Source organism: Pongo abelii, chromosome 15 (genome assembly GCF_028885655.2).
Source record: "Pongo abelii isolate AG06213 chromosome 15, NHGRI_mPonAbe1-v2.0_pri, whole genome shotgun sequence".
Taxonomy (NCBI): domain Eukaryota; kingdom Metazoa; phylum Chordata; class Mammalia; order Primates; family Hominidae; genus Pongo; species Pongo abelii.
Genome location: NC_072000.2, coordinates 84,090,232 through 84,109,019, shown reverse-complemented (window position 1 = coordinate 84,109,019; position 18,788 = coordinate 84,090,232). Strand labels below are relative to the sequence as shown.

The 18,788-nt window shown below is 36.9% G+C and overlaps 1 protein-coding gene and 1 long non-coding RNA gene across 44 annotated transcripts in view; one reads left to right on the top strand and one right to left on the bottom strand.

The window, feature by feature from the left end:
• LOC129049947 (uncharacterized) overlaps nucleotides 1-6,559 on the top strand; it is a 76,746-nt gene extending 70,187 nt beyond the window's left edge. For both annotated transcript variants that reach the window (XR_010137004.1, XR_010137003.1), the window contains one exon: nucleotides 1,519-6,559. This is a non-coding gene — a long non-coding RNA (uncharacterized LOC129049947). The remainder of the gene's footprint in view (nucleotides 1-1,518) is intronic.
• Nucleotides 1-18,788, bottom strand: part of NRXN3 (neurexin 3) — a 1,691,350-nt gene that overhangs the window by 12,588 nt on the left and 1,659,974 nt on the right.

The following is an 18,788-nucleotide window of genomic DNA, read 5'->3' as shown; positions in this document are numbered from 1 at the left end:
ATGGAGAGGAAGATACTGTAGAAGGAACAGAGGGAAGGAATTTTTAGAAATGGCCTCAGCCTCCACTGGAAGAGATCACTAGAGTTATATTCAGTATTATATCTCGTTGAGAACATTAATGTTCAACCAAGGACTGGGAAACCCAGGTAGGCGAACCACAAAGGCAAGACACTTGAGAGCACCTGGTTCTGACAACCAATTCCAACCACTCCTAAGAACTCTTTCAGGGGACTTTGACAAATGGAGTAAATTTTGAGGATGAGTCCAACTTTTGTCCGCTATGGGACGCCCCTTTTATTATTTTACTTTAAAATAATTATAGCAATGTGTCCCCATGGGTCAGTCCGTACCAAGATTTTTAGTCTCTGGTTTAATAATGTTAATCATTATTCTGGGAACTTCACAAAGAGCAGCTGGAAAGTTTTAGATGGAGGAAAAAAAATTTAATAATATAGAAAAAGAAAAACCCTTGTTGCCATTTAGCTGATTTTTTTGGACTAATTATACTTTTAACATTGAATTAAGATTGTATAAATGCATATATGGTCGGTCTCAAAAGGCATCAAATGACATCTGTAGAATAAAGTTCTACAATTTTTAAAAGTAGGAAACATAACCGGTCTAAGTGTGAGACTTAAAGAATAAGATACTTCCAATACACACATTCTCCTGGATAATGAGAGGCATTTTGAAAGATACATCAGCAATTTGGGTTCTCTAAGGCTTCTACTGAGTAATTTACCTATTCCAAAATTGCCTGTTTTAAAACTCTTACAAGTAGGACACCACTTACATTCTAGAAATCACTGGTTTGAACAATTGAATACACAAAAATTTAGGGTTGTCACTTTGCAAATCATACGTGTATTTTTTAAACCCATGGAAGCTGTAGTTTCAAATGAAGCCAACATAGCCTGAATATAATGCATGTATATCTTCACCATATAAGTTAACCATTAGTTCACATACACAAACCTTATTTGGTCTCTAAGATACAAAATGACATTGCTTGCTAATAGTAGTTCATAATCATGTCACAGCTTCATTTTCATCTTTCATTAGCTATCTACACTAGGTTTTTATTAATAACTGCCTGATTTTGTGGCTGTGCCTTTATTCTGGGTACTAAGAATATGTTTGGGTTATGTCTGTCATTGAGAACAAATAATACAATAATTTGATTTGAAACAGTATATTTTGATACTACCATTTTTATACCACCATGTCCTAATAGCCTTGTCTAAATGTAAAATCAAAATTTTTAAAATGCCAAATGCGATATTACAGTTGTTAGAATTCATCTCGGGAACTTGTTTCAAAGAAATGTTTCTGAACTGCTTGGGGTTGAGCTCAAGAATCCCAAAGACATACTCAAGTTACTCCAGTTGCAAACCCTCCTCTCTGGAAGCATGGGTCCTCCTTGCTAGAAAGCATTGTCTTCAGCGTATAGAGGTGAGGCCCAAGAGGAAGGCCCCAGTGAATTACTTTGCATAACATTATACATTTTAAACTTCTCAGGGAGAATACTAGAGAGAGGAAGGCAGAGGGAACCATCTCAACAGTCTTCGTGCAACACTGGGTAAAGATTTAAAAAATTACAAACAGGGAAGGCTGAGAAAGAAGTTGGAATAACAAATACCTAATGAAGATTTTGAAGACTTTTGGCATTGGATACATGAGTTAAGCCTCCACATCTGTTTCTCCTATGAAATATACAAAAACATTTTCATAGATTGTGATTTTTGTGTCTGTGGAGTGAATGAAGGAATTCTGGGAGAATGGATGGCTCATTTCTGAATCACAGTTTGACTTAGAACGAAAGTATAGAACCCTGTACATGCACATGGAAGTCTGGATGTGAGGATTGCTGTTGTCAGCATTACAAAACAAGCGCTGCATATACCTTTATTCCTCATAACTTCTTCTGTAGACATGGAGGGTGCTCAGAAAAAGGGTGAAGGAACCCATTTCATAATATGGTACAGTAATGCTGCAATGAACATGGAGTGTAGATATCTCTACAAGATGGTAATTTCCTTTCCCTTGGGTATATACTCAGAAAAGGCATTGCTGGGTTATTATGGCAATTCTATTTTTAATTAAGGAACTTCCATACTGTTTTCTGTAATGGCTGGACCAATCCAAATTCCCACCCACAGTGTACAACGGTTCCCTTTTCTCCACACTCTCATCGACACATGTTGTCCCTTGTCTTTTTGATAATACCTACCCTAACATGTATGAGGTGATATCTCATGGTGATTTTAATTGGCATGTCCCTGGTGATTAGTTATGCTAAGCATCTTTTCACATATATGTTGGCCATTTTTGTCTCCTTTAGAGGAATATCTATTCGGGTTCCTTTGTCTATTTTTAAAATTGGGTTATATGTTTTCTTGTTATTGAGCTGTATGAGTTGTTTATAAATTTTGGAAGTTAGCCCCTTACTAGATATATAGTTTGAAAATATGTTTTCCTCAACCTGTAGGCTACCTTTTCATTTTATTGATTGTTTTCTTTGCTGTGAAGAAGTGTTTTGGTTAGATGTATACTTCTTAAAGACTACTTTGGCTTCAGTATGGAGAATGGAATTTGGGGAAGCAAAAGTAGAATTGGGGAGATCAATTGGGAAGCTATTGCAGAGTTCAAGCAAGAAATGATAGTGACTTACACTACAGCATGGGTAGCTGGAGCAAAAGAAATATGTGAGCAATTTGTTATTGAGGTAGAGTCAATAGGACTTCTTGACTGGGTGTAGGGAAGAGAGTTGGGACAGGGGCCCAAGAATGATGACAAATGTGGAGTTTGTACACCTGAATCAAATTTAAGAGATGAGAAAATCTGGAGGACATGCAAGTTTGGGGAATCCAAAGTTCTGTTTTAGCTCTTCTGAACCCAAAGTGTCTCTTAAATATCAAAGTGGAAAGGTTGAATAGCCAGATGGATTTGAGAAACTAGAATTCTGAAGGGAGGCTTAAACTGAAAATCATCATCATATAGATGCCATTTAAAGTCAAGAGGCTGGATAAGATCACCCAGAAGATTAAAACACCTGGGCCACACGTGGGGCCAGCTAACAGACGATGAGGTGAGGGGCCAGGGCTGGAGAAATAAAGTCAGGAGAACCTTGGGCTATTCATACTAAAGAATGAAAATGTTTCATACAAAACCTTCATTTCTGACTGGTACACAGATTTTTTTTATGTTGTAAAATATATTATCTATAATAGTATTAAAAGGGTCTAATGCAGAGGTGTTCAATCTTTTGGCTTCCCTGGGTCACAGTGGAAGAATTGTCTTGGGCCACACATAAAACACACTAACACTAACAATAACTTATGAGACCAAAAAAAATTGCAAAAACTCAATGTTTTAAGAAAGTTTACAAATTTGTGTTGGGCCACACTAAAAGCTGTCCTGGGCTGCATGCACCCTGTGGGCTGTGTGTTGGACAAGCTTGGTCTAATGGTTTGCAAGTAACAAGCTATCTGCATATATAAGTCTTACATGCCACACAGTGGCAAGACTAAGAACAGGGGAGCAGTTGCTAAGCTCAAGCTTTGAGTGCTATTTGCACTGTCCTTTCTCTTTGTTTCACTTTATGAAGATATTTCCTCTTGATTAAATAAACTAGTGCCAGCAAAACATAGGTTTTAGAATTCCTTACTACACACATATACTTTATAAAAACGAGCTTCAAGTATTGCAAGATGTGCTATTTTTTTGTATTTCAATTCAGCAAAGGCACACTGAAGACCTATGTTGTGCCCTACTCTATGCTAGACAGATTAAAAAACACCAAATAAGCATAAAGATTTAGCCTGTTCATCAATGAGCTTATAATGTTCTTCATGAAGAAAAGCTTAGTTACACTAAGACATGATTATTAAATTAGCATTAAAACAAAATGAAAAAAAGAATTCCTGGCAGTTTCTTAAGTGGGTTTTCCCTTTTGTGTATCTTAACCACTATCAACACTTTTGGGAGAAAAAGCTAAGTTACTACCTTGACCCTTTGTTCCCTTATGCCCTCATCTTACTACACAATTCTAAGATCTGTCAGGTTGTTTCCAAGAGATTTAAGGATAATTCTCCCTTTGGCCTCAGCCCCTTTGGTCTCTTCAGGACCATCAAGGAGTGCTGAGCTCATAAAATATAGCTAATAACATCTTGATGCATTTGAAATGAATATTTTATAGTTTCTAAGGTAATTTTACATGTAATGCTCACAAATTCATGAGTTAGGACAAAATCTTTAATCTTTTTGAATGAGAAAAGTGAGGCCCCAGGGGTTGGCATGGGGACAAGTGACTTGTCTCAAATCTCATAGTTTGGCAGAGGGCAGGAGCTCAACTCCAGATCTGTTCTCTTGCCAAAAAAGGAATACAATCTTATGGAAAGATGTTGCGGGAAGTCAGGGACCTCAAATGGAGGGACCGGCTGAAGCCATGGCAGAAGAATGTGGACTGTGAAGATTTCATGGACATTTATTAGTTCCTCAAATTAATACTTTTATAATTTCTTATGCCTGTCTTTACTGCAATCTCTAAACATAAATTGTAAAGATTTCATGGACACTTATCACTTCCTTAATCAATACCTTTGTGATTTCCTATGCCTGTCTTTAATCTCTTAATCCTGTCAGCTGAGGAGATGTATGTCGCCTCAGGACCTTGTAATAATTGCATTAACTGCACAAATTGTACAGCATGTGTGTTTAAGCAATATGAAATCTGGGCACCTTGAAAAAAGAACAGGATAACAGCAATTGTTCAGGGAATAAGAGAGAGGACCTTAAACTCTGACCGCTGGTGAGTTGGGAGGAACAGAGCCGTATTTCTCTTCTTTCAAAAGCAAATGGGAGAAATATCGCCGAATTCTTTTTCTCAGCAAGGAACATCCCTGAGAAAGAGAATGCGTGCCTGGGGGTAGGCCTATGAACAGCCCCCCTGGGTGTAGCCATCTCTTATGGTCGAGACTGCAGGGGTGAAATGGACCCCAGTCTCCCATAGCGCTCCCAGGCTTATTAGGAAGAGGAAATTTCCGCCTAATAAATTTTGGTCAGACCAGTTGATCTCAAAAAACTGTCTCCTGATAAGATGTTATCAATGACAATGGTGCCCCAAGCTTCATTAGCAATTTTAATTTCACCTCGGTCTTGAGGTCCTGTGATCTTGCCCTGCCTCCACTTGCCTTGTGATATTCTATTACCTTGTAAAGTACTTGATGTCTGTCACCCACACCTATTCACACACTCCCTCCCCTTTTGAAAATCCCTAATAAAAACTTGCTGGTTTTTGCGGCTTGTGGGGCATCATGGAACCTACCAACATGTAATGTCTCCCCTGGATGCCCAGCTTTAAAATATCTCTCTTTCGTACTCTGTCCCTTTATTTCTCAAGCTGGCCGATGCTTAAGGAAAATAGAAAAGAACCTACGTGAATATCGGGGCAGGTTCCCTGATAGAAAGACCTCAAAATAAGACCTTTTCAGAGCTTAACTCCAACTCACAAGAGTGAAATAAAATAACTGTAAAATTACATGCAGAAATAACCCAAATTTACAATTAAAAGATGTATTCAAGCTTTAAGAATTTGTCATTATTGGAGGGTGTGGAGAAGGAGATTGGAAAGAAGTAGTAATAATGGCTATTTGGGTTAGGGTTTTGGGTTGAGGTGATTCTTGTTTGTTTGCTGAATCAGATACTCCAAACATCACACTTGGAGTAGTCTGGGCCTCAACTGTAATTGTCTGGGACTCAGCCTCCTCTGTTGAATATGAAACCTTCATTTGGTAGCTAACAGTCTTTGAACACAATAGTAACAAACATTAGAGAAGCACTTTAGAATTTTTAAGCACTTTCTCATTCAAAATCTTAATAGTTGTGCAAATCTACCCTGTGAGGTTAAGTGACTAGACATTGTAGTCACTACAACTTTAAAGCTATACGCTAGTGTGGGGGGTAAAATATAAGCAACTAATTATATTAATTCATTTGCTTATCCATTAATTCATTCAACAAACATTTGAATGTTTATTAGTATTCTAGTTGGTAGGAAAAATAAAAGTAAGCAGGGCGACACTATCCTTTTCCTAAAGTTGTTTCAGTTCTAGCTGAGACTAAAAAACAAATTAAGTGCAACGGAGTACTGAGTCAATAAAAATCTGTGTAGGGTACAGTAGGGTCACAAAGAATAGAGATTTTGGGATAGAATTTGGTGCACATTAAAGCTTATGTGAATGTAAGGAACAAAGATTAATTTAAAGTCCTTCCAGATCTAAACATTGTATTATCTTACCAATTTTTAAAATGTAATGCTGTCTTTTGTAATGTTTTATCCACTCTCTCTTACCTTCTTGAGTTTGAAAGTTTGCTGTCAACTGGGCAAGCAGATTATTAATGCAGAAATACTATTCTAAGTGTTGGGTTTGAGGCTGTCCTGGGTTCTCCTTTCCATCTTGAAAGTTTGGTTTTTCTCTCCTTTTTATTTACTGTAATTAGGTGTGTAAACTGAGTTTGGGAACAGACAGTACATTAACTTTTTACATGGGACATTTTTGTTCAGCACTAAAAAATTATTTTTATATTTAGAAACAAATACAAGTATATCTTATTTTATTGTGCTTTGCTTTACTGTGCTTCACAGATACATTTTTAATAAATTGAAGGTTTCTGGCAACCCTGCATCCAGGAACTCTATTGGCACCATTTTCCTACCTGCCTGTGCTCACTTTGCAACTCTGTGTTACATTTCGGTAATTCTCACATTTCCACTTTTTTTCTTACCGTATCTGTTATGATGATCTGTGATCTTTGATGTTACTATTATAACTGTTTTGGGGTGCCATGAACCACACTCATAAGATAGTGAACTTAATATTGTCTGTGGTGTTCTTCACCAACCTGCCCTTCCTCTGTCTCTCTCTGTCTGTCTCTGTCTGTCTGTCTTTCTCTGTCTCTCTCTGTGTCTGTCTCTCTCTGTGTCTGTCTCTCTGTCTCTTTCCGTCTCTCTCTCTTCATCTCTCTCTCTGTCTCTCTTTCTCTCCGTCTCACTCTCGGTCTCACTCTCTGTCTCTCTGGGTCTCTGTCTCTCTCTCTGTCTCTGTCTCTCTATCCTTGTCTCTCTCCACCCCACCACCCCAATCTCCCTATTTCCTGAGACACAGCAATATAGAAATTAGACAAATTAATAACACTACAGTGGCCTCTAAGTGTTCAAGTGAAAGAAAGAGTCACCCACCTCTCACTTTAAAGCTAGAAATGATTGAGCTTAGTGAGGAAGGCATGTTGAAAGCTGAAACAGGCCAAAAACTAGGCTTCTTGGGCCAGTTGGCTGAGTTGTGAATGCAAAGGAAAAGTTGAAAGAGATTAAAATTGTTGTTCCAGTAAATGCCCGAATGATAAGAAAGTAAAACAGCCTCATTGCTGATATGGAAAATAGTTTAGTGGTCTAGATAGAAGATCAAACTAGCCACAACATTCCCGTTAACCAAACCCTAATTCAGTATGTGTAAACATACTTTTATATGCACTGGGAAACCAAGAAATTCATGTGACTTGCTGTATGGTAATATTCACTTTGTTGAAATGGTTTGGAACCAAACCCGACCTATATTCACATTAGCCAAAATAGAAAGCAATCAAAGTATCTGTCAAGGGATGAACACATTATGAAATATTAAGTGGAATATTATTCAGCCTTAAATAAGGAGATCCTGCCATTTGCTACAATATACATAACTTGGAGGGTTTTTTATGCTAAGAGAAATAAGCCAGGCATAGAAAGACATTACATGATCTCATTTATATGTGGAATCTAAAAAAACAGTGTCTAATACCCACAGAGATAGAGAATAAAACAGTGGTTACTAGAGGTGGGAGGAGGGAGAGGAAATGAGATGTAAGTGAGAGGATACCAAGTAACAGGTGTTTAGGATGAACAAGTCTAAAGATCGAATGTGCAGAGGACTGTAGTTAATAATAGTGTATTGTATTCATGATTTTTGCTAAATCAGATTATGGCTACTCTTGACACAAGGGGAAAATGTATAATTATGTGAGATGATGGATATGTTTGTTTCTCCATGGTGACCATTTTACTATATATATATATATATATATATATATATAGAATCATGTTGTATTCCTTAAGTATACAAAACAAAATTTATTTCTTAAAGTATCCAATAAAAATCAGATCAAGTCATTTTTCTCTTCAAAATCCTCAAAGGTTTCCCCAAACCAAAATCCCTGACTCACTGGGAAAGTCCACTGTGACCTGAAAGCTACCTACTCCAGTACTCCAGTCTCATCTATGACTCACCAGACCCAGGATATCTCAGGCTCTGGCCATATTCTCTGGCTTCCCTTCCAGAAACACCCCTTGCCTTGCTCAGTGCGTGGCTAGCTCTTTCTCGTTATTTAGGACTCTGCTACAATTTTACTTCTCAGAGGCCCTTCACATCTTACCTAGAAACGAACCAGCCTGCTCACTAACTGAACATCAACTCCTCATGATTCTCGGCATAGTATTTATTAGCTGACTTTTGCCCATGTATTTACATTTAGTCCTCCCCCACTTCACTGGAATATAAGCTCTAAGAGAGCAGAGACTTTGTCTTTGTCCGCAGTCCACAGAACAGCACCAGGCACATAGTAATAACTCAGGAGATCACTGCTGAAAGACGAAAGGATGCCTGGAATAGCCATGAATACCTTGCAAAAGGAGCCCACTCTGTTTCTCTGTTTTTCTTGCAGTCCTCTATAGTTCCTAATATGGTGCTTTGCCCACACAAGGCAGTGGATACATGTTTTGCAAACTAATTATTGAAGCATTGCATTCACAATTCTGTTTTATTTTCATTTACTCTTCTCTAAACCAGATGGGATTTCCCTGAGTCCTAGTTAGCAGTTCCAATGCAAATTGGACCTTCTTATCCACAGCTGGCTTAAGAAACTCTCTGAAAAAATACATCACTATCTGACTCATTCTCACTTCCATAAACAGGTATTGGAATATGCATTGAAAAACTCAGGCTTTCCTTTTGCAGTTGTGTAGGCTAAGGATAAAATAAACAGTAATTCAATGTAGAGCTGCCAGACATTGATTTTCTTCAGGCAGTAGGAAGGAATGGGCCAAACAAATTATTAATGGGGGAATGGTGATCAGGGCAGTGAAAGCGTGCTTGGTTATCTCTGCCTGCTGTGGCCCTGCAGCCACTGACGTAGAACACAGGAGCAGTGGGACCTTTCTCCTGAACTGATACCATGACACTTTATGATTGTGTTTATAGAATAATAAATTATTCAAAAGTTTATTTTGCTTCTGTTTTCCCCAAAAGATCATTTGCTCTGTCATGAGAACATAATTTTGACTGTTTTCTTTGTGCTGGGATCCCATTGGGTGGTAGCAGCTGGACATTCCAACCTGTTTTCTCCTCTCTATAGGGCCGGTAAGTTCTCCTACAATAAAACTCGCTATTTCTTGCAAACATCCTCTTTTACCCTAAAATCTGTCTTCATTGCAAGGAGTGTACAGGGTTCATAAAATCAATACCACCAAGGTGTTTTCATACTTAATGGAAATCAGTTTTACATAAAAAGATGAAAAGTTTGCCCAAGACTCCAGCACTTCACATCAAGATTATGTACCCTAAATATACAGGGCTTTGACTGTGTCTAACCTGAGCCTCACGCAGCTGATTTACAATAGAGGAGCCCTGCAGATGTACTTGGGTGGTTGAGACACACATCATAAGCTTATTTAATTTTTGTAAACTAAACTGTAGATAAGGGAGGAAGCTTTGAGAAATTTTCTAGTCATTCCAAAAGCTCAATGAATATGGGTCTCTAGATTAGTTAAGATATATGCTTAGAAACAAATGAGTATGATCAAATGGTTGACGTAGTGTTTTCCTAGCAAATATAAGGAAAGAGAAAGGAAACATAAATTATAATTACATAATTAAAACACTAATTAACTAGAAGCCTACCTCCAGAAGATGTTGTTAAGAGTATTAAAAACTTATTCTCTGCCAGACATTGTGTTAAATGCTTTAGTTTATTTTACTCAATAATTATAATTACACCTTACATAGCAGTAAATCTGGGCTGAAATAAGCTAAGTAACTTACCCAAAGTTATACAACTTAAAAAATTGAATGGCCATGACTGTATCTAGTCCTGCATGTTTTATGTTAAAATACAGTGCCACCCTTCACCAGTTTTTTAAAATATTCAGTTCTCACTGAGTATGGAAACTTACAAATAAGCTAATCTTTAGGCACAAAAACAACTTCCACAGGAGATCCTAAGATCTCTACAGATTTATTTCATACTTATAAGCCTTAGGAGTCATAATTGCATAATGAGAATTGATATTCAGAGGGACTCTGAAGATTTACTTTTTTGCACAATCCCAGGTTACCTAAGCCAGACATACTAAGTCTCTCTGCTAGGGGCAGTGGAAAAAGGATAGCAGGAAGTGCCTGGTTATCTACAGGTTTTAAAAGTTCCCCAAGGGACTCATGCAAAATTAGACTTAGAAACACTACTCTAAATAACTTCATTATGTTTGCTCTTTTTACCTCAGAGTTATAGAGTGGGTCCTTAGTCATGAAAGTAAAAAGAAAATTGAATTTCTAGACCCAACTAGACTAAAGTTCCAGCTGTGATCCAACTTCTGTGACCTGAAATAAGTCATAATCTCTCTTATTTGTAAAATGGAGATAAAATTCCTTGGGTATTGAGTCAATTGAAAGAGATGCTAGTTATACAAGCATTCGTTTAAATACATACATACATACATACATACATACATGCTTCCAGAAATGTTACAAGGGTAATTATCATCTTACTGATACATCAGAAGTTTTCTATCAGTTTCTAATATGTAGATTTTAGGATCACACAATAAACGTTTTTGGATATTCTGCCCATTCAAGCAGTAACATTTTGAAAGCTTCAGTTGGTCTGAATGATTTGATTCCCTTGTTGAGTTGTTAAATTACAAGTGCTCTCTGCAACTACTAGAAGAAAACATTGGGGAAATGCCCATACCAATGTCTTATAGCAAAGATTTTTGAGGGGATAAGACCTTAAAAGCATAAACAACAAAAGCAAAAATAGACGCATGATTACAACAAGTTAAAAACCTTCTGCACACTAAAGGAAACAATCTACAAAGTGAAGAGACAACCAAAAAGTGGGAGAAAATATTTTCTACTATTCATCTAACGAGGGATTAATAACCAGAATACATAAGGAACTGAAATGACTCAACAGCAATACTAATAATCTGATTTTAAAACTGAACAAATGATCTCTGAATATGTCCTGTGTCATTTTCTTTCATACCGCATCTTAATTCATCATTGACTCTATACACACTTTTTTAAAAGCCCCATAAACCAATTGTTGAAGAGCATCACATTTCTCTTTTCATATCCTGTTATGTTATTCTACAATGTAACCCTGTTCAAGTTTAGGGGAGGCCATTGTTTTAGACTAGACTCCGGCCCTAGGCCTCAGCAAACCAGACCAAACCATAATGGGTCAGGTTTTTTTGTGTGGTGTTTTTGTTTTCTTTTTAAACAGAAGATTCACAGCAACCAAGCAGAAGGGGCCCTTTACCTGATCCAGCATAAGAAAGTCCCCTCTGCTTAAACCCTAGAAAGAAGGAAATGTTGAAACAACCCGTCTACTTCTCATTTTGTTTCTGCTTTCTTCAGTCCTTTTCTGTCCGTAAAGTCAGACAACACCTTGCCCAGCTCGTCAGAACATAGTATTTTATAGAACAAGGTGTTGCCTAATTCTATAATTGCAAGTAAAACCAATACATCTTTAAGCTAAATTTGTTGTAATTTTGTCTTTTGACCACCTCTAACTAGTAGGTTTCATTAATGGCTCAAAGGTGTTAAGAAAAATGGCTCCTTTTGTACACAATGAGACTGTATTGCTAGCACAGTCTCAGGCAGGCCAGAAGGCCCAAGAATGAGCTTCCTACTGTGCCCCTTCAGAAACACGAATCCCACCATGTCTGAGTGGCATGGTGTTCGAGGGTGGACAGGACACTAGCATGGCAGCAGCTTGGTGTCACAGTGAGAAAGGCGCTATAGACAGCTTTGAAAACAGAAGTGCCAGAGGCCATCTGGTCACTTGATATCTCCTCAGCCAGACTACAGTCATTTTCAATGCGGTCTCCAACACTATTTCTCTGTGGTAATAGTGAAAAGATGCTGACATACTGCTTGTGCTGCTTTAGATGGATATACTACTTAAGTTTTCACACTACTTATGAGTACCATATGAGGTATCCATCTAAAAAAAATTTGAGAAACACTAAATTTTATTTTTAGCAATAGTGCCACATTTAATTTAAAAAGTCAGCATGGGGAAAACCCTGGAACCCACTTAAGTCTCCACCTTTATGCATAAGTTTAACGTGTTCACACACGGTCCTTCCCTGTGAGAATGTCTGCTCATCAGTTTTGTTCCTGTCTCACAGTATTAATCTATAGTAACATTTATTTCAATGCTGTTTGCCAAAAAATAACATTTTTAAGGGATAAAAAATTAAAACGTTTATGAGTCTTAAGTCTGAAAGTTGAGACGTAGTACTTTATGACTTTTAAGTATTGTCTTTATAAAATCATGTGGGTTAGGCTTGCTTGGGTCCCTCAAAAATGCTGAGTTTTTAACACTGTATACTATTCAGTACAAAATATATTGGCTTTTATGTAAGCAACTCACTAGGAACACGCTGCTTATCTTGGATTACTAGGTAGAAGTTCTTGATAGAGGCAGGTCATTACCACTTTGTCCTACTTGAAAGGACAAATATCTATAAGACTAATATAAATATTGAAAATATTTGAAAATATTTCAAAATATTGAAAATAAAAAGGTATTTCCCAATATGCCCTGTGGAACTGGCTGATGGGTACAAATTGAGATAGGAAGATGCTGCATGAAGAGTTTAAATGTTGGAAAATATCTGTGCAGCTTAGCTCCTAAACAGCCTTCATGTTTGAAGGCATTCGATTAACCTGCAGTCCTGAAGATTGATTTATTTGGTTTAGAAAGAATCCAAAAGCAAGAACTTAACTGTGTGGAAGCCTCTAGAGAAAAACTTTGACACTTGTACAAAAAATGACATCAAAGAACTATTAGTGGTGAAAAGAATAACTTTCTAAAGCAGTGGCGTTCACTATTTGTGGCCCAAAGGAAAAATCCATGATGGAGAAAGAGATGGGGATATTTCTGTTCAATGTGTTTTCAGAGAAGGCAAGGAGATAAGTAAAATTGGATGCTGCTGGGTCTTTTCCCACAGGTTATACATCCTACTAACAAGCAAAGCTTCCAGAAAGTAAGCTCTCTTGAACTTGCTAGAGAAGATACAACATTAGGAAGCAGAATATGAAGGCAATTTGACTTATTGGTTAACTCAACTAAGTGACTTATTCTCTGTGCCCCATTTTGGTGCCTGTAAAACATATGAAATGGATAAGATGGTTTTTCTTAAAAAAAAAAAAAAAACAATGACTTAAGGTAAGCACTATGGCCAATGGAACTCAAAACTGTTCCAAAATCAATACTATAATTTTCAGAATATTTTGAATGGACTGTAGATACTGTTTTCCTAACACTATATCATTACATTAATGGAAGCTTATTTTTTATGTTGCCTTTCAACATAAGAATCAAAAGTCAAAAGTCAATTGCATACACACTTTACAACACCCCTAGCTTGGTAAGTCTTAGAAAGTGGTGATAATTTGTTTCTTGAAGTGACATGACAAGATCCTGGAATAATGTAGGATACTAACAGTATTACTTTGGACACATGGGATATTGAGCTGAGAAAGTGGGGAGTCTAGCATTCAAGGATGAGGATGTCACAGTTGACTCCTTACTGTGCAGACTAACCACTGTGAGGGTCCTGTATGAAAATTAGGCAGCAATAGAAAACCATGGACCAAAAAAGGACAACATAGAAGCTAGTGAGTCAGGATTTTTTTTTTGTTTTGGTGGATGCTATGTAAACAATGACAAATTTTCCATCCAGCATCTCCAACTTTTAGAAGAAAGTGCTGGGTACAGCTATCTGCTACTGCTCCGGAAAGCTCTGTCCCATCTTTTGCACTGTGCTAACGTTCACATATATGAGGTTCTCTGGGACCCACAATCTAAGATGTTCAGAGACTGCACAGCAACAATTATCCATCTGTACTCTGAAGCTGTAAGCAGTTCTTTCTCTGTTGGAGAGCTCCTATTATAAAGGTGGCCAAACAAAAGAAAGATTTTTGAGAAGCATAGTTTGGAACACCACAGGTAGCTTTGTGTCCTGCAGGCTAGTTCTATTTTTTTCCCAGAATAGTGGATGAAACTTTCTCATGAGCCAGGCTTGATACTACAAGTGTGACATTTCCTGCTCTTGGTTTTAACAACTTTAAAGTACATTAAATGTCAGTTGGCAAGAGTTTGAATGAGAATCATCAGAACTGATCCTCTGGTCTTAAATATGGAACTGATGGTTGCAAGAAAGTTAACTAGAAAAGCAGAGTGGGCTATGAAAACGATAGCTGTGACTCATACTTAGTTTCATCTTTGTCATTTGCCAGTGTGTTCCTTCAATGCACAGAACCATTTCAGTCCACATTCTTGAACTATTAGTAGCATTCAGCTGAACTTTAAGAGGAGTAACTGCATTTGTTCTGCTCTTCTCTCTGTAATATTACAAAGAAATCTTACAGAAAACATTGTACCCTGATGATGCAGAGTCGGGAATTTGGAAATCAACTGCACAAAACTGAGTTCTGACTGAAATTTACTATGTAGATTACAATAACAATCCACAGATAAGTGAGGCTATTCTACGCATGCCAGGATTTAAATTGCATCCTCCTACCAGTGGCCAAGTAGGATACTGTGCTGTTCCCCTGCTGTCACTGTCAAGTTTCCTGTGCGACTATCATGATTATAAACAACAAAGCCCATGTGCTCTGTGCAGGGATGTGGTTTAGTGTTTAAATCCTAAATCCTTATACTTGTACAGAATCCCAAACCACTTTGCTTATGAAGATAAATATGAAACCCAGGGCAATGGCCATATTCCAGTTTGAATAATTATGTTGCTTTCCACAAATATCTTTCATCCAGTTCCTCAATTGTGTCACCTAAGATGTAGCTATTCAATTCTTTCTACACACATTTTCACTCCCTGGAAACAAAGACTGCCAAAAACAGATGTCTCCATGACAAAGGTTAGCCCTAAATCCCAGAACAGAGCCCAAAAAAATATATATATGGAGAAATGGAAATCAAAATCATGAGATGCTGAATTATTTCAAAGTTAAAGAAATAACTATTTAGAGAGAAATATTATTCTTATATATCAATAAAAGGAAAAGTGTTATGGCACAGAGGAAAATATTTTAAATGACACTGTCTGCAGGCTCACAAAGCTGAGTGAGTGACAGCTACATAGGACAGGTTCTGAAGAGGGACTTCTCTGTTTTTCAAATTGGCAAATAAAAATTGCATATATTTATCATGTGCAACATAATGTTTTGAAATGTATATAAATTGTGAAATGGCTGAATCAAGCTAAATTATACCGGCATTACCTCATTGTATTTTGTTTTCTGCTAAGAACACTTAAAATCTACTCCCTTAGTGATTTTCAAAACACAAGATGTTATTATTTGCTATGGTCACCATGTTGTACGATAGATCTCTTGAACTTAGTCCTCCTATTATGCTAAGTGAAATGGACCATGCACAGACAAATATCACATGACCTCACTTATTTTTGGAGACTGCAAAAGTTGAACTCATAGAAGCAGAGTAGAATGGTGGTTATGAGAGGCTGTTAGGGTTGGGGTGGCGGGTCAGGAATGTGTTGAGCAAAGTTTCAGTTAGATCTGGTTTTGTATTGTCACTGGTGGCATGGAACGAAAAAACACTCTTGCTTTTGAAATAAACTGTACAAGATGGCCTCAGTGATATAAGAAAGTCACGGAGATTGTTTGTCCTGTGCTATGAAAAGACAAATGCTCCAGAGGAAGATGAAGATGTCTGAATCTGTGGCAACTGCAAGTTCTGTTAAAGTAAGATTGGGAATGAATGCAAACTTTCCTGGTTTTGGTTTTGACTTACTTATTTTCAATTATTTACTGTTAACTTAGAGCACTGCTCTTGGCAAATATTTCACTAGCCCCTTTTGTGTCATGTTTAGGGTTATGGTTTACTAGAACAAACAAGAACAGATGCGTGGCTACATTTTGATAGATAGATAAATAATATTTTCAACACTGGCATTTTCATGTAAAATGTTGTGTCTTTAGCTGTGACACCCAGAAACAAATAATACCTAGTTAAATGGTTGGTGTGAGAAATGGAAAGATTAAAATAACCTGGCCTTCCAGGAGAATCAGGTCTTATCACACATTCTCTGAACACATTTAGCAATTCTAAGAGCAGTACTTGGAAATCTGTTATCGGAAGAAGGGAAGGTGGCAGAAACAGAAGTTAAGAAAATGAAAAGAATAGGCTCTGGGTGGAATCCAGCATTAGTAATTGAGTTTGCTTTTCCATTGTGGCACTTTAAACTCCCAGTATTAGAAATTCCTGTGTTTTGTTTCTTAAGGGCTAAGAATACCGTGTTAATATTATTGGTAGCTGTGGGACCTGTTTATGTAACTACCAACTCTCTGGATTGCCAGTCTGTCTATATAGTTGTTTTCATACAATGGGACTTTAATAACAAACAACTCAGAAATATGTATGTGCTGTAACATAAACGCTCTTTCATATATATTTTCCTGGGAGGGCAGCCAGAACTCTTTTCCTCTGCCTGTTTACATACAAGATGTTGTCACTTAGCAGATATATATTAGAATGGTCGCTCCAGATTGCAAAGAGTTGTGCACACCTGGGTTATTTTCATTCCAAAAGGTCCAATTAAATATTGTGCAGCATTTGCATAATTATTCAGTTTAGCTATATGGCTGAGCTACCAATCTGGATCTTTAAATTTTAAAAAACCTGAGTATGTCAATTAAGAATTTTGAATTTTTGATCAGTTGGTACCTCTACAGATGATCTGCTAAGAGATTGATAGAGTCCATACAATATCATTTTAGAAGGACTTCAGTGAAAACAAGCATTTAAGAGCTGCCTGCCTTTTAAGGGTGATTTCTCAAAATTTTTTGTTAATAAACCCTATTGAGAATCTGATGAAGACTGCATGCTCTTTCCCAGTAAAAATGCTTATGTAAATTGAAGAAATTCAGGAGGTTTTGTCCATCAGTCTCAAGCAAATATTTTAAGAGGACAACATTACAAAATTAAGAAGTTAAGATCTATAAACATGCCTCATAAACTCCAGAGTTATATATACTTACGAGGCAAATGCACCATAAAATCAACACAGAATTAATTCTCATTACTATTATCAATGTTGTAGTTTGGCTCACTGGAATTTTAATTCATTCTTTTACTATCTCTAGTTATCTGAGTTAATATAAAAGACCATTATTAAGAGTCGAATCTAAAATTTGCCTTCAATGTAAAACATGTTTTATTCTAATATAACGTGAGTAGATATTGTGTAGTTTGATATTCATCAGCACCAGTAAAATGAACCCAACCTCAGGTGCAAGTCTAATAGAGCTGAATGTTAATTAATGTGATCCAAACAACTTATCATTTCAGGCTTGCTTCTATTAGGAAAGATGTGCTGTGGCTGTACCCTAATAGAAAAGTCTATTAGTTGCATGGATTCCAATTTCCTTTATCTGTATTAGTCACTGAATAGTAGGTTTCTCCTAAGCTTAATAACTTTTCATTGTTTCTCTTTATATTTAGAGCATTCATTTAAAACCATAAAATTACAAACCAAGATTCAGTGGATATATTTAATATATTTTAATCTGATAGCTTTATTTATAACTTTTAATCTAAAAGAACAAATCTATTTTCCTTTTTAAGAGAAAAGTTTGGTGTCCATATGTGCAATGCCCCATAGTAGTAACATCAGACATAGAAGGGCAATTTACGTTTTTTAATTTTTTTTTTAAACAAAATGTGGGGTTGAGACCCATAGGAATCCTTTGATAATGGGATAGACATTATTTACATTTTAAAGTGACATTTTTCAACCTCTACACTATTGCCATTTTGGGTTGGATAATTCTCTGTGGTGGGAGCTGTCTGAGCACCGTAGGATATTTAGCAACATCCCTGACCTCTACCCACTAGATGCCGTTAGCATCTTCCCAGTTGTGGCAATCAAAAACATCTCCACACATTGACAATATGTCCCCTGGGGACAAAATTTCCCTCCGTTTAGAACCACCATTTAAAGAAACTACACTGCAGAGAATTTAAGGCACTGGCTCAGGGTCATAAAGACACTGAGTAATAGAGCCAGGGCTCGACTCTTGTCTCTAGTGTTTAGTTCCACAATGCAACTTAGGAGATACTCCATACTGTAATTCCTTTAGTGTTTCTCTTGAACTATGAACATCACTAACATAGATAATATTGTAATGTAAGTAAAAGGGAAGTAGTAACAGTCAGCTTTCCATATCTACGTGCCCTCGACTCATTCAACAACCGCAGGTAAATGAAAATATTACAATTAAAAACACAAAAACAATACAGTATAACAACTATGTTGGATTGGGTATTATAAGTACTCTAGAGATTATTTAAATTATATAGAAGTATGTGTGTAAGTTATATGTACACACTGCACCATTTTATGTAAGAGATTTGAGCGTCTG